The 21,515-nt window shown below is 46.9% G+C and overlaps 1 protein-coding gene and 1 long non-coding RNA gene across 5 annotated transcripts in view; one reads left to right on the top strand and one right to left on the bottom strand.

Moving 5' to 3' along the window:
- LOC144786249 (uncharacterized) overlaps positions 1-14,918 on the top strand; it is a 56,061-nt gene extending 41,143 nt beyond the window's left edge. The window contains exon 3 of the long non-coding RNA XR_013602094.1: positions 14,868-14,918. This is a non-coding gene — a long non-coding RNA (uncharacterized LOC144786249). The remainder of the gene's footprint in view (positions 1-14,867) is intronic.
- Positions 1-21,515, bottom strand: part of ADCYAP1R1 (ADCYAP receptor type I) — an 857,256-nt gene that overhangs the window by 560,905 nt on the left and 274,836 nt on the right. The gene's annotated exons all lie outside the window — the stretch shown is intronic.

The following is a 21,515-nucleotide window of genomic DNA, read 5'->3' as shown; positions in this document are numbered from 1 at the left end:
GTTCCGTCTTGGAGCCATTTAACTTTAGGGCTGAGCTGCACATCCACGTGTAGATCTTTTCAAGACATGAGTGCAGCCGGTCGGGATGGTGCGCCGACTGGGAAAGGCCGACCACCAGCTGAGTATCATCAGCATAACTGATGATTTTAATACCCAGCGGCCGAACCACACTCTCCAGGGGGGCCATGTAAACGTTGAATAAAGTAGGGCTCACTGAAGAGCCCTGTGGCACACCGCACTGGAGAGGGGTTAACGATGATTTTTCCTGGCCTTCCCACACCTCAAATGTACGACCTTCCAAGAAGGAAGCGAACCATTTGAGGGCCAGACCCGTGACCCCCACCCCCGACAGCCGTTGGAGAAGCACCAGATGGTCCACGGTATCAAAAGCAGCGCTGAGGTCCAGGAGGATCACTGCCACTGATCCCCCCGAATCCAGCATGCTCCTCGCATTCTCCACGACCGCCAGTAGGGCGGTGTCAGTCCCCTGACCAGGGCGAAAACCCGTTTGGGAATCGCCCAGAAGGGAATTGGCTTCCAAGAAGTTCGAAAGGCGGCTGTTCACCAGCTTCTCCGCCACCTTACTGATACCCGGCAGCAAGGAGATTGGCCGAAAGTTGGCGAGATCGGCGGGGTCGAGGTTAGGCTTTTTCAAAAGAGCCTTAACCACCGCCCCTTTCCAACTAGGGGGAACTACCCCATGGGCGAGAGACAGGTTTATCAAATCCGTCACAGGGCCGACGATGGTAGATGACACCTGTTTAAGATATTTAATAGGTGCTGGGTCTTTCGGGGAGCCACTCTTCATAGACCTCAGAACTGCCAAGACTTCCTCCTTAGTAACCGGACCAAGGGAGGCCAGCTCCACCGCTTGCAACTTAAGTTGAGAGCTGGAGTTGTCCTCCAAAGAGGAGACCTCACCTAGCCGGGGAAGGGAGGCTAATATATTGTCGATTTTACTTTTAAAGAACGAGGCCAGTTCTGTGCATTTTTTGCGGGGGTCCTCGTGGAAAACCAGAGGATCAGGGACACTAAGTAACTCCTTAATGACCCTGAATGACTCTTTAGAAGAGTTGGCCGCAGAGCCAATGCGCTCTTCAAAGAATCCTGATTTTGCCACCCGAATAGCGGATTTATACCTACTCAGCGCCACGCGATATTCTTTACGACACGCCTCACTCCAGTCTCTCCTCCAGGACCGCTCCAGTCTCTTGCAACCTTTCCTCAAGGTTCTTAATTCTGAAGAATACCAAGGTGCAGAACCCACTCTCTTCCCCCTCATAAGTTGTTTCTTTTTGGGTAGAAGAGTGTCCAAAGAGTCCACGAGCCAGGTATGGAAATTCGCATCAGCGACAATCGGGTTATCACCCTGAGGGGGCTGCGTGGCCTCCAAATGTGCCGCCCAGATGTCAACTGGGAGCCTCGACCAGGCTCTCTCTAGGGTGTGAACTCGTGGGACCACCACAGCTCGGCTGTTGAATTGCCATGACGCGGTCACCAAAAAGTGGTCTGTCCAAGGTAGGGCAAGAGCCGGAGAAGGAGTAAGATGGTCCAGGTTGGAGAGAAAGGGATCAAGCAAATGGCCTTTCTCATGGGTCGCGCCCGAGTTGGCCAAATTGATTCCGAAAGATTTAAGATCATCAAGCAGATCGATTCCTGCAACATTAGTGGGGTCCTCGAGATGGATATTAAAATCCCCGAGAACCACAAAGTTGGCAGTTGAGGAGGCAAGAAGTGTAGTGATTTCCAGGAGAGAGTTAGGGAAGCTACCCAAGGGTCCGGGCGGGCGATAAATCAGCAGGCCTACCAAAGATACTGTAGGTGACAGCCGAAGGGAGAACTGTAAGCTTTCACAGTCCGTCACCCCTCCGTTCTGAATCTTACACGCAAGCGTGTCTCTGTAGAGGACTGCAATTCCTCCTCCCCTCCCTTTAGGTCTATCAAGATGGAGTATGTGAAAGCCTGGGGGGAGTGCTCTGACCATGTCCGGGCCAGAGCTGGGGGAGAGCCAGGTCTCAGTGAGAAACAGCACGTCGAGCTCGTGATCTAAAATGAGTGAATTAATTTCAATGGCGTGGCTCGGTAAAGACCGGCAGTTTAGTAAAGCCATGGAAAGGACAGATTTCACGGCCACTGAATTGTGACCGGAAGAACAAGCTCTACACGGTAAGAATGGAATGGTCCCCATCTGAGCATAGCTACAACTAATAGGGTGGGGCGAGCGTAGGGCAATAAGGGCATCTCTTACATATTGGAGCCTGGTGGTAAAAGGTGTTACCGAGTCGGGCATGGTGGCAATGTGAGACCAGTTCTATTTTCCTCATGTGCTTAACATGCGGATACTGTTCTAGCCACCAGTAATCCATGTGAGGGTAAGTAGAATTAGATTTTAAAACCTTTTCTCTTTCTAATCAGGGCTACACATAAGAGGAAACGACTCAAGCTAAACACTATTGGTTGTGAGGTATCACCCTTGAATACTCTAAGCCCAACCTCAACTTGGTGAAAGCCTATCAATTTGCATATAGGCTTTAACCATTTTTTCCTTGCGCTAGAATAAGCAGGGCATATAAATAATACATGGGATTCATCCTCTTTCAACCCCATTTCACAGAGCTCACATAAGTTAGAGTCAATATTCTCGTTTGCACTCTTATTACAATGCCATTTGGCTGTCATGGCCCTCGTTTGTAAAATGCCATACCTGAATTTTAGATATAGACTCTTGGCAAACGGGGGATAAATTTCATCCAAAAAAGGCTCCAATTGCATAGTCATTTTTATTTCGAAAAATTTTGAGGTCAAAGTTCCTATGTTGGGTTTGGTTAACACGGAATCATTTATAAACTCCCAATACCTTTGTTTCAGGAGTTTTTTTGAAGAATTGGTTAGCAATTCAGGGTCAAACCAAAAATTACTCAGGCCCAATTTCCCAAACCATTTTTCGACGTACACTAACCATGGCAAATAGGTAGTATTTTTTATAGCCATTATCTCCCTCAATGCTTCTCTATAATCCACCAGCTCCTCTGTGGACCACAAACGAACCCAATAGAGCAGCGGGCGAAGGGAGGCATAGTCATCAGTGCGTCGAAAATTTAGGTCCCACAAAGCGGGAGTCAATGGTGTGGAGCCCGGTACACCTAGGAGCTGTCTGATGAAGGAGTTCTCGCGTACTAAGAAAGTATCCTTCAGTGCATAACCCCAAAGGTCCGCCCCGTACAGGCAAGATGATTGTACTTTGCCTTTGAACAGTTCAATGGCCGGAGAGACAGCTTTAAAGTGACTGTTCCTATGTTTTTTTACAATCGGAAACTGGTTTTGGGTCAGCCTCAATTTAGCATTTTCAAGTTGTGATTTCCATGTTAATTTACTATCTAAAATGATACCAAGGTATTTAAAATTGGGGACTTCTTCAATAATTTCATCATTTATTTTAAAAACCTTGTTAAAACCCTTATGGGGATTAATTGTCATGACCTTCGTTTTTGAGGAATTAATTTCTAATTTCTTGTCATGGCAATACAAATTAAATTTATTTAAAAGATTCTGAAGTCCTCTAGGTGTCTGAGAGATTAAAATCGTGTCATCTGCAAATAACAATGCCGGAACGGCTTCACCACACAATTTGGGAGAGTCATGCTCGCAGCCCAAAAGGGTGTCAGGGATATCGTTAACATAAAGGGAGAATAGGGTGGGTGCCAGAACGCACCCTTGCCTAACCCCTTTTGATATATTTATTTCCCACTGAGCTCCCCATTAGGTCCCCATCTGACTTGTGCATAGTTGTTCTCATGCAGTCTAATTCGTAGCTGTAGAATGTTTCCGGGGACGCCCATGTTATTTAGTGTCCTCCATAGGTCTGCCCTAGGGACCATGTCGAAAGCTGCTTTCAAGTCGACGAAGGCCACATATATCACTACACAATTAATGTTATCAAAACAACAAGAGGAACCCTTATGTCCATGCAAACTTGGTTCACATGGAACTCATTTTTAGTAACAATTAAATACTTATCACAGGTAGTTTCTGTGTTGAATGAATCAGGAAAAATGACATAGAGCGCGTCTGTCTCGAAATGGTTTATGCAACAGTAAGAAGTAGCCTCAACAATTTACTTTCTTTTAACTCGATTTAGCTGAATCAAGTTTTTATTCTTGTAATCCAAAAAAAAGAGAAAATTATAAATGGTTTATTTACATATTTTATACATATATTTTGATTTTTCTTCACAACATTTTTGGTGAGTGATATTCTTGAGAAGAGAAGAAGAGAGTGATAAAGAGAATCTTTAGTAAAGAAACCATAACCTAAAAATGTGTGACAATAAAGTGACTTGGACAAAGGAAACAGTTATTGGTATTTAAAAAGGGATGTCCAATTATTCGATTTTCAATGAAGGGAAGATCAATGAGATTGTTCTGGAGCTTCACTATATGGAATAACCTTTTAATGTTGTCAACAACGTTTCAACTCTGCTTGTGATGTGAGGGTCTCATCAGGACAAGAATGCCCTGGGACTAAAAGATAGTGCCACATTAGAAATGGCCTTGAATTATTATGAATAGTTCAAGTTGTGTTTAAAGAGGCTACCCAATCTTAAGGATTAAGCTAATCCTAAAGGATGGTAGTGCTCTTCCTAGTCTGCCGAAATCAGATTCAAAACTTATAGTATATACATCGTTATATTGAGGGCTGAGCTGGCCTGCAGGAAAATAAGGACCCACTGATATAATTTAGAGAGTCAGGATCAAGAAGATAGATAGTGATCATTTTTATATAGCATTTGGAAGATGTCCATGTATGTCTTATTGTTATCATTCCTCTGGGCAGCTCTAAAACTCTGTTTATTTTTACTATGCTTGTGATCCTTGAGGCTGACCCACAATTAATATCCAGCTTTTGGAATCGTGAGAAATACATGGTCATATTAATTATAGAACTGAGTCCACATGAGATTAGACATAGATGAATAATTCTTTAAGCCTAAATAGGAGGTATATTTGAGCATGGTTTTATTGTATATTTTTAGGTCTCGGCCTGCGAAAGACTGCGCACATGCACAGTCGAGCTGGCGAGATTTAATGATGTAGAGAGAGTTTCACTAGCGAGGTTAAGCCCCGCCCCTCTTTTCCATTGGCTGGCGTCCTAAACGGTGGCCAGCCATTGGAGAAGAGGTCCTAGTGACGTCCTTCTTTCTCTCTAATCCCCGTCCTTTTCAGACTGGGCTCCTTGACTTCCTCCCGTCGCAAAAGGATCCTTATCTTTATGAGGCGTTGTGCTTCAAACACATGGCCCCATAAAGATGAGAAAGCTTTCACGACGGAAGGAAGTGAAAGCAGAACGTGCTTCTACAGCAAAGCCCTGGCTCCGTGTGTGATTGTCACATATTGACAAAACAGGTTTAGTCCGGTGGGCTGGGTGCTTCCCTCAGCGATACCAGGTTCTTTTGGCTTTCGGATGTTTTTAATTCTTGTCCAGGTAGTAAGGTTTTCTTGCCGTGTTATGCGATGTGGCCTCAAGGCAGGCCCGACTTCATCAGGCCCCCGAGTTTTCGTAAAAGGCTTTAACCCACCGTGACGCTGCCTGTCATTTCCTTGTCGTGGTGTAGCGCTTGCGCTGTACCCCATTCCCCCCACTTGTGGTGTACCCCATCTCCCCCTCCCTGCAGTGTACCCCGTATCTTCTCCCCCCCCCTTACACCCCTCGCGAGCTTGTGGTTGCACCAGTATTGGATTGTTAGTAACGGAGTTAACCAGCAGGGATGGCCTGAACCGAGTGAGGCCCCCGAATGTGGATTAGTTAATTTGGTATGGGGTTTGGATCGAGTGAGAGCAGTGTGTGCAATTGTTTTGAAGGGGTAACACGGCCTCCTGGGAAGGTTTGATTCAATCAGGCCCAACAATTTTGTATCTGTATTGAGGTGGGAATGGCCCTTCGGCGCGGTGAGGCCTCAGCAGCGTTGCACCCCCCCCTTTTTTTTTTGTACATCTAACGCAGTCGTGTTGACCCGAGATGAGTGGTCCACAGCCTCAGAAAAGGCAGGCACTATTTGAGAAGGCCGCATAGTGATTTTGTTTTAACATTAGGTTGGGGGTGGGCCTCCGGACCGATTCGATCAGGCCCTCTACTTTAGGATTTGATTGAGGTGGGTGTGGGCCTCCGGCGCGGTGAGACCTCAGCAGCGCTGCACACCGCCCCCTCCTCCCCCCCGCTTTTTTCATCTAAAGTGGTCGCATTGACCTGGGAGGGATGGGCCATGGACTCCAGGGCAGGCATGAATTGTATAGGCCCCGGGGGGGAGGGCCTCGGGGAGCTCTGGAAGGCCTCTGCAGCTTCAACACCCAGCCCGCTACCCCAAACGCGAAGCACTGCGTTTTCTTGAAGGTTGTGTGGCCTGGCCTCCTTGGTACAAAGACAATTGCATTTGTGCACCTCCCGTCGCAAAAGGATCCTCATTTTTATGAGGCCATGTGTTCCATAAAGATGAGAAAGCTTTCACAACGGGAGAAAGTGAAAGCAGACCGTGCTTCTACAGCAAAGCCCTGGCTCCGTGTGTGTGTGTGGCTCTGTGTGTCTGTGTGTGTGTGTGTGGCTCTCTGTGTGTGTGGCTCTCTGTGTGTGTGGCTCTCTGTGTGTGGTTCTGTGTGTGTGTGTGGCTCTGTGTGTGTGGCTCTGTGTGTGTAGCTCTGTGGGTGTGTGTGAGGCTCTGTGTCGGTGTATGTGTGGCTCTGTGTGTGTGGTTCTGTGTGTGTGTGTGGCTCTGTGTGTGTGGCTCTCTGTGTGTGGCTGTGTGTGTGTGTGTGTGTGTGTGTGGCTGTGTGTGTGTGTGTGTGTGTGTGTGGTTCTGTGTGTGTGGCTCTGTGTGTGTTTGTGTGTGGCTGTGTGTGTGTGTGTGTGTGTGTGTGTGTGTGTGTGTGTGTGTGGTGCTCTGTGTGTGTGTGGGTGTCTGTGTGTGTGTGGGTCTGTGTGTGTGTGTGTGTGTGGGTCTGTGTGTTTGTGTGTGGTATTTGCGAGAGATTAAGCTATTGGCATTGTAAATGACAATGCCATTTATTTATCTGTTTTTAAAACCAACACATAAATAAAAATGTTGTCACTTACAATGCCAATAGCTCTACTTTTGCAAAGGCGAGACCGTTGCATTGTAAATGCTTGTTTATAGTGAAGTGTGTTTAATTAACCACAATGTTATCCTACATGTATGGATATTAGTAATGTTGATCGAGTATCAAAAAGTGTGTTTTTATTTTTGTTGTATTTTTATGCATTTTAACGGATGCAAAATAAAGTTTTCTGGCTGACTGAGTTTTGAACTTGGTCTCAGAGCTGTCAAAGTCCTTGGGTGTGGGGAGGGTGACCAGCAGGGCAGTGCCAAGGAACTTCGCTTTCTTCAAAGAGGCCTGCCCTGTTACAGGCAGATGTAGATAATACCTAGGCCTGCCCCCTTCCTTTCTTCCCCTAGATAATCAAGCACCAGCCCAGTGGAAGGGGGAGCTGCCCTCAGAACCAGCTTTCAGTGACCATAGTGCTGAGGTTTCTAATTTTCCTGGCTACAACTCTAAGGTGGGAACACCAGCTCTGCACAGGGGAATAAAGGTGCTGTCATCATTGTTTTAGGCAAAGAGGGGCACTGTGGGATTAATTGCAGTTGGTCACACAGGAAATGGTGCAAAAGGGGATAGGTTTACCACTGGGAACTTTTCCCTGTTGGTCAGAGAGGAGTCAGGAGTCAACCCCCACCCATTCACAAGCTAGTTCCAAGCATAAATGTGGCACCACAGAGCACCCTCTTTAGAACCCTACTGTACCTGTGGAAGACAGAAGAAGGACTGCACATATTGCTGTGACCTTTGAGGAGAACCCTAAGGTCTAAAGTTGCAAGAAGCCCACTTCCCTGGAAGATTCCAGCTAACTAATTTCGATTGGACCTGCCCTGGACCCTGCTGATGGCTACTGTTGGAGTAAACCCTGATCCCAAGTGCTGTTCCTGAGTTCCTGGAATCCTATCCTGGTGTTAGAGTGTACTCCTCCTGTCTCAACCTACAAGCCTGGGACTTAGAACCTTCCATCTAAAGTTTTGCAAGCAGAACTGTTGTGGGACCAGAGCCAACCTGTCAGCTTATCTAGCAAGGGTGCATCACTGGTGGACCTGACTTCTCTGCAACTACCTTCTCTGCAGTATCAAATCCAATTCAGCGGGCCCAACGCTGACTGGCATTCTATGATGTTGAACCCCCTTTCAGCTACAGCCAACAGCTTTGCCTCACTGAGGAAATCTGATTTCCAGTTCCGGAAAACAGTCAAAGTCTGAAAATGAAAAGCCTCACTGGGCCCGATGTCTAAATAACAGACTTCATATGTTATTTTATTCAGAATGAGGAACATCATGCAGATGTGTCCATGTCAGGTGCTCTACCCCATATCATTCTGTCAAATCAAGGTCCTGTTCTGCTGTCCTTAACAACTTGCACAAAGCAAGTGGCAAATGTCAGTGAGCGAGGAATGCTACAGTGTGGTGATGGAAGGTATTGGTTGGGGTAAGGAGAAGTCTCTGCAGGACCGAACAATACAAAGAGATCATTGTCTGAATCCCCCTTAAACCCCTGCTGTTTGGTACTTCAAAATCCTTCATACACTTTCATAAATTAGGCTTATCTGCTCTGTGCCATAGATATCAGGTGTTGAACCCAGGTTTCAATTACCATGGGCCATATGTATCAAGGAACCATTTTGCGATTCTTTAATAGCGATTTTTAAGAAATCGCTATTTCAGAATCGCAAAATGGTATGTATCAAGAAAAATGCAATTTTTTAGCGATTTCTTGATATTCCTTAATTGCGAATTCGCAAATTGCGAACTCGCAATTAAGGAATACTTTCCCATCCATTTCTATGGGCCAGGAGGCCCATAGAAAGGAATGGGAATTTTCTCTCAATTTGCGATTCGCAATTTTCTAATCGCAAATTGAGAATAATTTCAAGGGTGCAGGGGTGTCCAAAGGACACCCTGTTGCACCCCTGAAATAAGCTTAGGTGCACATGTGGTGCACATACATGCCCTAAGGGCATGTATGTGCGTCACATGGCACTTTGAAAAATGCAAACATTTGCATTTTTCAAGGAATTCACAACTTCCCACCAACTAGAAGTTGGTGGTAATTTGCGATTCCTTAAGGCCATTTAGAACATCACTATTGCGTCCCTTCCAATTGAGGGGCGGCCCTCTGGGCGCAACTGAAAATAATTGATCGCAAGTGCGACTTCTTCAATTTGATATGGATGATCAAATTTCCGTATTCAATCATACCATTACATTCGGGCTTGATTGTAAATCAAGTATTTATTCCATATTCTTCAAGTATTAAATTGTATTGTTGTACATCACATACAATTTCAATTCATATATTTCAGATTTCGCAAAATTCCAAAATCCCAAATTCCAAAATCCCAATGCATTTCGTGCCTTGTGGCACTTCGTCAGGGGAATCTGTAAATCAATTCACATTATGAGGACCCACTTTCAGATTAATCAATAGCAAAAACAAGTTCAAACATTTCATCTGATTAATAAAGATCTGAAATATATGAAAGATTTTGTGATCAAAGCTTCATCGTACATTCAAGACACCACCGATTTCCTGAAAAAAATGGCTCAAGTGACACTCTTAGAAGACCAAGAAGTATGGCTTTGCACCATCGACGTGAAAAAATTGTATACTTCCATCCCACATGATTGAATACGGAAATGTTATCATCCATATCAAATTGAAGAAGTCGCACTTGCGATCAATTATTTTCAGTTGCGCCCAGAGGGCCGCCCCTCAATTGGAAGGGACGCAATAGTGATGTTTTGATTTCAACACCTCAAAAACGACGAGGTGAGACCTCTGTGGCACGCTACAACAGTTTAAATAGTACTAAAACGTCTGTGCACAACCAACAACTTGATTATTTAAGGCCACTTAGCAAAATATTTTGCCTTGTTACATTGCATGTAAGGAATCGCAAAAATTGCGATTCCCTAAATGCAATCACAAAATAAGGAATCGCAAATTTTGCAATTCCTTATTTCCCTGTAATGCAGTGCAGCAAGAAGACTGACTGTGCTGCGTTACTTATTGATAAATATGTCCCATAGGTTTTTTATTCTGAAAAGATTTGAAGGCAGGAGTAAATCTGTTTCTGGTTTGGGATAGCAGCTTAACTACTCCAAATTCTTGAGTGGTTTAAAGAAGGGTTTTATTCCGCAGGGAAAATGTTAGCAAGTACAAATGCACATTGGCATGACATTTCTGCTTGTTGCCATTTTCATCTGTGCAAATGGTTCCATGGAATCCATAACAATCGGGTTTCCTGGAGTTACTGATAATCAAACATTATCTTAACCGCTTCCGTGCGGGGCCATTTCCCCCGCTGTGCTGGGGGGGGCGGGGGCACGTACAGCGCCCCGGTGCTCATGACGAGGTCAGCTCGTCATGAGCTACGGCGCTCCGGTGCCCATGACGAACTGAGCTCCTCATGACCACGCCCGTTCCAATGGAATGCTCAGCACAGCAAGGGAATCAGCCCAGCATGCGAGTGTTCCATGTAACGGGCGCGGTCATGACGAGCTCAGCTCGTCATGAGCACCGGAGCGCCGTAGTTCATGACGAGCTGACCTCGTCATGAGCACTCAAGGAGTTAAAATGTGATAGCATTTCTGATTTTCAGACTGGGAGCAGTTTCTGCTGAGCTCTTAGAGACTCATGGAATGAGTAGCAATTATGGTAACTGAGTTACTGCAAATTTTTACATTGTACTGGTTATAGAGAGAAGTAATTCTACAATATTGTATCATGAAGACATCATTGGAGGCTACAACAAGCAGTATAGTAGTCATAGCATTGACCAAATAGATAGCGAAAACATTATGTTATGCTGTCAATACAAACACTTGCAGATTTGTTTACATAGCACTCTAAATCCAAGGTTAGTTCCCTAGGGTAATGTGATGCCCATATCAGGACTGTATCCCATAGGATACATAATGATTCAATTAGAAGAGATGTATACAAAGATGAATAAAGATATATTATAACTCACATAGCAGATAATATGTTCTTTCCCATGATAAGAATCTGGGATGTTGTCATATCCATCGAGATTCCCATAAAACACACAATAAATTAGCACATTTGTAGAAAATATATTTTTTTCTTTGAAGCATCACTAATCTTTTTGAAAGAAAAGAAGGGGTTTGTATGCATTTCAATAAGCAGAGTTACATTGCCAGGCATGGATACGGGCCAAGGGTCAAATGAGTATCTTGCTCTTTAAATCTATTAGTTGTTTTTATTGTCTACATTAAGTTACTGAACATTCTATGGAAGGGGACAGATGCTTTGCCAAAATAAAGTAAGCTTTGGAATCTCATTAAATGTTAGGGAATTGAATAACTAAATATCGACCATGAAATAGTGTGGCACAAACATGTCATTGTAAAATTATGTTAACAAAAGTATTGACTTTACATCTGTAAAATGTAAAGTGCAAAAACATTAACTACCAAAATACTGGGGACCAAAACACTGATATTATTTTGGTAAGTATAAGTATTTTATTGTAGTTAACGTTATTTTGGCCTCAACAATTGCCAGTGGCTGAGATTAGTTCAAGCATTCCAATCATCACGTTGTTGCTTTTGGATTTGACGCCATAAGTGCCCTGGGATTGCCGAGACAAGAGCAGTGGGCAGTGAGGCCTGGTTGTGTGTGTGTGTGGGGGGGGGGAGCGTGGTTCGACAGACAATAGCAAGGGGAAATGAATTATTTATTTCATTTTCCCTCATGGTCGTCTATCGAAATCCCCCCCCCCCTGGACCCACCGCACCACCACTCTTACCTGCACGGGCTGCTGCACTGCTGGACATGGGACCCGGCTCGCTGTGCCAGTGGACCCAAGCAATAACTGGTTGAAGAACACTAATAAGGGAGAAATCCAGTGCTTAATTTGAAAAACAAATAAGTGCCTGGAGCCCTAGGTATTTCTCATGGGTCCACTGCAGTTGGTGCAACCCATATGTCACTTTAAACTTCAGATTAAAGTTTGAGTATGATCATTTTTAGGATAAATTAAACAGTTAAATGCTCCACTAATAAACTTTGCTTAAAAATTACACACACAGTGTCACCATGTGGTGGATTCTCATTAATAGGTGCTGGTGCGTACAAATAAGTGCTGGTGGAGAGCACGGAAAACACTGGCACAAATTAAGCACTGGCGAAACCTGTTCTGGGTTACTTGTGTTCTGGTTCAGGAAGGACGTTGCCCGACAGTTTAGGCTGACAGGGTCAAGTCTGATTTGCATAACGGTGGGTCCACACATGGTGGGCAAATAATGATGGATTGGGATGTGGCCCAAGTGACTGCCCGTGGCAGAGATTAATTCAGGTAATCTGTCCATCACCTTGTTGTTTTTGCAATTGACTCCCTAAATGTTCTGGGTATGGTCAGATGTGGGCCCTGGGCTCACTGTGCCAGTGGAACCAAGTTATACCTGGCTGAAGAGCCCTAATGAAGGTGAAACCGGTCATGGGTTGCTTGCATTCTGGTCGAGGCCGGACAGTTCAGGCTGGACTGTTCCCATGACGGGGGGGTCAAGACTGATTTGCATATGGCTGGCTCTAAACTGAGGTGACATGATTGGTGAAAAAACAATGGAGTGGCATGCGGCCCGAGCAATTGCCAGTGGCTGAGATTAATTGAAGCATTCGATCCATCACCTTAATTTTGTTGCAAGTAAGAGGGTTTACTGAATATATCTGAATTCATCAGATAACTTATAATGAGGGCCCTATACAGGAGCTAACAAGTTATTAAGAGAAGTATCTTGCACAGAAAATTTGTAGTTATAGGTTGAGAAAACTGATGTCTAGTCTATCAACATCCATGATAGTCGTTTCTGTAAGTATTGAGAAGTCAGCAATGATGTTTTATGCATAATCAGAAATATGGCTATTTTGCATAAAGAACAGCATTCCTTGTGCCTGACCCTTTTCACTATGTGTAGATTTATTCTTGGTATAAAATAGAGCTTGCATGGTGGTGCCATGGCCAGGATATCATAGCTGCACCAGAGCAGAATCTAAGCTTCCTATTCCACCCACTCTTTAAAAGTCTAACTCCTTAAGCTCTATCATACACTTCTAATGCAAACCAATAGGAGTCCACAGGAAGTCGGTGAGGAACCTGTTAGGCTGGCCTTCCATTTGCAACTAAGTACTCACACGGTGCTTTTATGTATGACTGGTTTGCCATGAAGCTAAAGTGAACAGGCAAGAAAGGTGGTATGGCCTGTTTCCTATCCTGCAACTCAAGGGAGCATAGCACACAGAATGTGTGTACCTAAAACCTTCTTAAAGCCTCGAGGAAGAAACATGGACCAGGAGAGGCATAGCCGGACCCGATAGGAGGCCATGTCGAACGCCTCCCGGGGGCAGGATCCCCCCTCAAGCCTGCAAAAAGGGGGGGCGCACCAGATTGGTCGCCCCCAAGCATACCACTAGCCGCCCAATCGTAGAAGATGGAAGGGAAGCGGCTGGGGTGTTCAAAAAGGGACGTAGGTCCCTGCTTCAAACACAGGAACCCCCTCCCCCTCAACTAAGGTGGTGGGTGGCTGCTGAAAAACATATTTTTCACACTACTCTCGTTTAAAATGACACCTTTCGATTATTTGTACTTCACAAGAGAACATTTTAAACAAAGGTTTGAATATGACAAGCTATTTCGATTGGCAAATGTTCTAGGTTTCCCATTGTGGTGGAAAAAAATGCTTTTGCATGATTAACAAGTGGTGTATTTCCCTGCTGTTTCATGGTGCATTCTGAAAAAGGTTGCTTGTTGAAAGAACAATCTGATCACTAATTAATATGTTCAATGGAGGCCAAACGCCTTACAGCAATGACAGCTGACTAAATCCCTCCACGAGAGTCCTGAAGCAGCATATGATTGTGTGCCAGTCGTCTGGTCTAAATGGAGATCAAATTACTATAATTTAAAGCACTTCATGCAGTTTTAAAGGGTAAGGGCTTAAAAGCCAATTCCAATCAGCTTGCAATGGCGGAGTCTTTGACAGAAATGCCACCTCTTGCATTTACAGCAAGCACACTTGGAGGAAGGAACGGATTACACTAAAAGAATCTATGTTTTAAAGCAAAAGGCACACTAATGGAATAAAATGGGTATAGATCAGGTTAAAAGGCAATGTGTGCAGTCAGTGCTTATGATGTTCATAGTACACGCCTAACAGAAATCCTGCTAATACTTGTGGATCATAAAAAAGAAAATCTTATTGTCCTCGCCGTTTCATTATCACAGATCAGTAGTCAGAAATGCAATTCACAAATATTTTGCAATGCCTACGTTTTTTATATTTCATACAAATTGCAAGTAGATATGTGTTAATTAGAAATGGACATCACGATACCTTGTGTAAATATGTATGTATAGGTACACGTGGGAAGCAATTTAGTGCAGACCCATCAAACAATTGTCATGCTTTTATTATTTTCAAAAAGTAATAGGTTGAATATGAGAGCTGATTAACAGAGTCGATTAAGGCAACATACATAAGAACTTGAAGAGTACATTACATCATGAGAATATCAAACAGATTTTCAAGCTAGACTGGTGATAGGAAAGTAATAAACATTTCTAGTTTTTTTATTTATAGATATTAAAAAAATAGCCTACGGACAGAAAAGTAAGACATTTTTTATGTATATAAAGAATCAGATGTTCATGCAAGAGAATTATACCACTTTTGAACTTTGTCTATTGTTGAAAATATACATATTCTATTCTTTTTTGTATTGTTTTCACCACAGGTATGCAAACAGTACTAACATACGGGGCTGGATCACAAATATCTTTTACCGGCGCTACATGGTCAGCGACTAGCTGCCGCCTCCCCCCCAATCCGGCACCCAACACCCAGGAACGTGGACACGAGACGTGTTTTACTTTTTGGAAGGCGGGCGCTAGTCGCCCGGCCGTATTTATTAAAGTATGAAATTAAAAAAGGTTTTAATTGCATAATCAACAATGAATACAAAAATCAGCAGGACATTCAGTTATACAATTGTTATCAACAAGTTTGAGAGCCTGACCTTAACAAAACTCTAATACAAGTTGTTCCTAGCTTAAACTAAACATCCTACCTTGATTTTTGTACATTTCTGGCCATATGGCAGGGTCACTACCGGTGTCAGGTCCTACAAGCTGCGCCTTCCCCCTAGAAGTGCGCATGCGCAGTGTTACCCCGGGAATTGCCCGGTCTACGCCCCAAACTCCATTTACCCACTAAAGGAGGGCCCTTACTCTGCGCCGGTGGCGTCATGAGTCCACGCGCGCGGGGTGGCTACCAGCCTAAGGAAAGCGTGAACTACTCCTACCCGCGCTCCTTTGCATATTACCTTGCCCCTGGAGTACTGGGAGTGGCCCGCAGGCCCCTCCCCCCGGGCGGGAACCTCCATAGGATGATGCCCGCCCCCTCAGACCTCAAATATGTGCTCACCGATAATGACCTTACCGCATGTCCCATACCTAATAAATACGACGACCTATGGAAAAATTCTAAAGGACAACTACACTGGCTAATAAATAACAGTATCCACGCATAGCTAAAAGGGGAAAAAAGGCCTAACGACACATGGCATAACATTACAGTTTGGTTCACTCATGTTACTCAAAATTCCAATATCAACGTATAGCTACAAAGGGAAAAAAGGCCTAAAGACACATATCTTCAAATACAGTTCACTTCACACATCACTTTTCTACAAAGGGGAAAAAGTCCTAACAACAGATCACAAAATACAACAACAGCCTACTCTCTACCACGGTCCATACCTTTGAAACTTACCATTAAACCGGACCTAATGCTGCTTAAACTTTGTACCAAGGGATGGTGGGTGGGAAACAAAGAAGCCCCGAACGCGGGGCACAGCGTTCAGCGAGGGAGCGTCCAGGGACAAGGGGGTCTCCTGGGCGCTCCCCACCTCTTATTCCCGAGGGGCCGGGTGGCCCCTCCTATCGCCCGCCCCCCCCGACCCGGAACCAGTCCATTGAATCCGGGTCAGGAGGGGCGCCGGCCAATCGGCGGTGGGCCGCGCCCCAGGGCACGCCCCCACCGTCGAAGGACCGAGGGGGAGAGGAGGTGAGGCGGTCGCCGCGCCGCCATGCGTGCGGGGGGGCCGAGGGCCCCCCCTTTTCACATGGTCAGCGACTAGCTGCCGCCTCCCCCCCAATCCGGCACCCAACACCCAGGAACGTGGACACGAGACGTGTTTTACTTTTTGGAAGGCGGGCGCTAGTCGCCCGGCCGTATTTATTAAAGTATGAAATTAAAAAAGGTTTTAATTGCATAATCAACAATGAATACAAAAATCAGCAGGACATTCAGTTATACAATTGTTATCAACAAGTTTGAGAGCCTGACCTTAACAAAACTCTAATACAAGTTGTTCCTAGCTTAAACTAAACATCCTACCTTGATTTTTGTACATTTCTGGCCATATGGCAGGGTCACTACCGGTGTCAGGTCCTACAAGCTGCGCCTTCCCCCTAGAAGTGCGCATGCGCAGTGTTACCCCGGGAATTGCCCGGTCTACGCCCCAAACTCCATTTACCCACTAAAGGAGGGCCCTTACTCTGCGCCGGTGGCGTCATGAGTCCACGCGCGCGGGGTGGCTACCAGCCTAAGGAAAGCGTGAACTACTCCTACCCGCGCTCCTTTGCATATTACCTTGCCCCTGGAGTACTGGGAGTGGCCCGCAGGCCCCTCCCCCCGGGCGGGAACCTCCATAGGATGATGCCCGCCCCCTCAGACCTCAAATATGTGCTCACCGATAATGACCTTACCGCCACAGGCCAGTATTGTTAACCGACGATCTGGCCTCCCCCTCTATCCCCTGCCTAAGGACACACTCCTCCTATCCCAGCCCTCTAGCCAAGCCCAGATATTGTCAGACCATAGGACATTACCCTCTTCTGTCAAATGAACCCCGTCCTTCAAGTAATACTTGTGACCCCAGATGCACCCATGAGGTATTGACTGTAACACGGGGGTTCGAAACAACCTATCCAACCGTGTGTGGATCCTCTTTACCGAGTGATTCAACGCCCTGACCGAATGACCCCCCCGCCACTGAAGTCGAGGTATGAGTTGTGACCATACTAGCGTGCACCCGGGGCAGGTCCTAGCTATCCAACCCGCTGTTGAGATAATCTCTTCAATCAAGATGCGCCTGCCCAGTGTTGCCAAGTCGTTCTCCCCAAGGTGAAGTATCACCACTGACGGTGGAGACCGCTGGCGTGCTAACAGCCCTTGGAAGAAACCCCTAAACTCGTGAAGACACAACCCACCTCTGCCAAAGAACGTGATATTCAACCCTAGTTGTGCCGCCCTTTCTTTCTTATCACCTGACAGGAATACACATTCCGCTCGCTTCACATATGAATGACCGACAATCCAGACATTGTTCTTTGTTGTTTCCTGTTCGCCGCTCCGTGCCGATGAATCTTGGCGGTGCCCGACGACAAATTCCTCCCCTGCGTAACAGGTCTGAGAAACTGTAAGAGAGCGGAAAGAGACCAAGCGTGAGTGACAAGTAATCATAGCATGTCAATCCGAACATAACGTTTATAGCAGTCTGATGACCACCTTCCAATTGTCTTCACTCTTTCCACCGGGAGGCCCCCCGCCACCGCCTCAGTTGCTGCCCCAATCCTGAAGGAATGAGATCCAAAATCTCTAGGATCAAGACCTGCTTTTGTAACCCCTATTTCGAACACTCTCCTGAATTGATACCTGGTCAAGGGGCTCCCGTCGGCGTGACAGAGCAACGCCCTGCCTGCTGAACCGACCATCCGTCCCATGAGTGCTTCTACGTGCCTCACCGGGCAGCACGGGTTGGCGGGTGCCCGTTGCAGAACTATGGTGTGACCCCTAGCTTCTTGATCGGTCTTTGATTTCTGGATAATCACCCACATGGTGTCACCCCTTATCGTCACCCCAGCCTTCTGCAAGCCACCTAATATGTCAGACTTGGATCCTGCCACAAGTTCACTAATTCTCAGCGCCCCATAAAATGCCAGGGAGAATGCCGCCTTAAAAAGAAGCACTTCCCACTCCGAGTTACAAACAACCTCCAGCGTGCCCAGTAAGGCTGTTAGCCGGGCCAACCCCATGGGCTTCCTCTTATCCTTCTGGTGTCCCTGAATACGGCGCCATCCCCTTAAAGCCTTGCGTATCATAAAGGTATTAGTGGGATCCCTGAAGCCCCTAGCTTGAGCGAAGAATGACACTGCTGCCCTATGTCTGGTCGCCGCTGCCACTGAGCGCCCCTCTTTGTGCATCCATTCTAAATAGGCTGCAAACCCATCCTCCTTCGCCCAAAGCACTTCCCACTGTGGCCCCAAGAAAGAACAATAAGACAGAAACGCCCCTTCGTAAGCCGTCTTGGTCCTGGGGGCTAGGCTAGCGACCACGAGGTCCTGTAATCTGGGGCACCAATCTGCCAAAGTACTGCTGGGAAGTGTGCTGGCGAGGGGTCTGCTGTGGGGAGATGTTCCCTGAAAACCTGCATTTTGAAGCGAGAAAGGGAGTCAGCAGCATTGTTTAAAACACCAGGGACATGTTTGGCTCTAAAATTAGTATTCAGTTTAAGGCACCGCAGAACAATTTCTTTGATCAGACGAAGTATGAAAGGACACCGCGCCCCCTGCTGATTGATACATTCCACCACTGTCATGTTATCTGACCAAAACACCACTGATTGGTTACATAGGTGTTCGGGCCAAACCATCAGTGCCACCCATATTGGAAAAAGTTCCAGGAAGCCAATGTTGCCGAGCAAACCCCATGTGTTCCATTCTTCTGGCCATTGTTGAGCGACCCACCTATTCCCTAGGATGGCACCAAAGCCCACACTACCGGCCGCATCAGTCCATAGTCCCAACTCCGCTGATGTCGTGAGCGGGTCGGGCCAGACCACTCTACCGTTAAAATCCTCCAGGAATGCCATCCAAATAAGCATATCCTGGCGAATTTCAGACGATAGGCGCGTGCGGTGGTGTTTTTCCCTCAGCCCCTTCATCGCGTGCGCGATGGAGCGAGAGAAGGGGCGAGCCATTGGGATGATTCTTAGTGCGAAATTCAGTTGCCCTACCACCTCCTGTAATTGCTGCAAAGTGACCTTCTCCTTCCGGAGGCATAACTGTAGCGATGCCTTGAATTTGCACACCTTGTCCCTGGGTAGTCTAAAACATCTCTCCATTGAGTCAATCTCGATGCCCAGAAATTCCAAGCAGGTGGTCGGGCCCACCGTCTTCCCGGGCGCAAGCGGGACCCCAAAAGCCCGCATGAGCACGCAAAATTCCTGCAATGCCAGTGCGCACTCCTGAGAACCCGCTGTACCGAGGAAGAGGAAATCATCTAAGTAATGCATGACCCTTTGATGGCCCGTCACTTGTCTCATGGCCCATTCGAGAAATGAACTAAACATCAAAGTAGGCGCAAGAAATAGAACAACCCATAGGCATGCATTTGTCCATGTAGAACCTATCCCTAAAGGTGAAACCTAAAAGATGCTGGTCCGCCGGGTGGACTGGGAGGAGGCGGAAGGCGGATTCTATGTCTGATTTCGCCAACAGCGCCCCGGGTCCAGTGGCCTGCAATAAGGTAACAGCCTGATCAAAAGAGGCGTACTTAACACTACAGATACCTTCGTCAATGGCATCATTCAGTGACGCCCCCTTTGGCGCTGACAGGTTATGAATCAATCTGAATTGCCCCTTCTCTTTCTTGGGGACAACTCCCAGTGGGGAACACACAAAATTGGGTACTGGCACTGCGGGAAAAGGGCCAGTTATCCTGCCTAAGGAAAGCTCTTTGTCAATTTTGGCGGCCACAACAGCCGGATTGTGTTTGACTGATAATTGATTTCTACAGTGCGCACTGCCTGTGTATCCCCCGGCCGGGATCCTAAAACCTTTAGAAAAACCTTCCTGGAGTAGGGTGGCCGCTTTGTGGTCAGGGTATCTGTTCAACAATGGAATCATTGCCACCACATCCACTGGAGTGGGGGGGCGTAACCTGTCTGACTTATAATGGCTTTCCCCTACCCCTCTGTCCTGTGTTACCTTGCTTGGACCTACAGGTAGTTTCTGGATGAGAGGGGTGCCCACAGGAGGAACATGCATGCCTAAACTTACACGCGGCCCTTGCGCAGGTACGCCTATTAAAATCCCAGCACACCCCTTTCTTCTCTGGCCCACCTGCCCTAAATTTCCCAGGTATTTCACTCGTTTGGGGGGGCCGAAAGGGCTGCTGCGGTCTAGTGAACGCCTTGACCGCACCGAACTGAGGGGGGGGTGCAGTGTCAGAGAACTGTTTGTGCCAAGCCATGGAATCTACCGAGTCCCATGGCAATGATCTATTGAATTCCAATGCCTTCCTAAAGTTGACATCATAACCCTTCCATGCTTCCCCAGAATACTGTTGACTCCACCCCACAATCCTGCTCGAGTAGCAAGCCAATGCAGCCTGCAGATCTGGAGGACGCTCAGCCTTAACTGCAGTGAAAACAGCCCATGCTTGCATCCAATTATTGAGATTTTCCTCAACCCTGAATCTAGTACACTGCGCCCTCCATTCACTTGGGAGCATCCACTCTTTCAGTGCTTTTGCCTGCTCCATTTCCCTATTATCCAACAATAAAGAATAAATGTACACGTATTTATCAGCCCAAATCATTTCTTTCACAGCTAAAGACACATGCTGAGCTAAATTTTCGCTCCTGGAAGGTATCACACCGTCCCCCAAGAGCGGCAATGCCACTTCCTTACCAAGTGCGGGCACCGGGGGCGGCTGCCCTTTTACTCCGTCCAGCTGGGGAACACTTGGACCTGCAAGGGGAGAAGAAATTGGCAATGCAACACTGTCGGCGACCGGTGCCGATCTGATTTTTTCTACAAACCTTGCCGCCTCTGCCGCATGGTCTGCAGAATTCGGGAAGGCTCCCCCTTTTTGGAGCCATGGCATCATGGCCGTTAACTGAGACAACAATTCGGGTGGCATTGACTCTATATTACCCCCCGGGACAACAGGTACCACTGGGGTTATGCCCAGTGGTCCTGGCACAGCTGGCAGGGCGGGCGCCGGGTGTGGCCCGCCTGTACCCGGGATAGTGGGCACCGGTGCGGGAGCAGACCCAGCGTCTACTGGTTGACCTGCCGGCACCGGCACCACAGGGGCAATGGGTGTAGGCACATGCGGGGGTGGGACCACCGCTGGCGGTGCGGCGGGTAACGGATCCACTGGGCCTGGGGTGGGGACCGCCTCCTTGGGTCTCTTGGACCTAGGTTTCCCTTGCGGGGTGACAAATTCCCCTCTTGGCACTGGTGCCACCCTCTTGCGGATCGGTCTCCCGGACGGGCCCGGTGCCTCGCCCTCTCTGTCCTCCAACCGAGCT

The sequence above is a fragment of the Lissotriton helveticus genome, chromosome 10 (genome assembly GCF_964261635.1).
Source record: "Lissotriton helveticus chromosome 10, aLisHel1.1, whole genome shotgun sequence".
Taxonomy (NCBI): domain Eukaryota; kingdom Metazoa; phylum Chordata; class Amphibia; order Caudata; family Salamandridae; genus Lissotriton; species Lissotriton helveticus.
The sequence above is the reverse complement of the archived record's forward strand: the minus strand, read 5'-3'. Positions and strand labels throughout refer to the sequence as shown.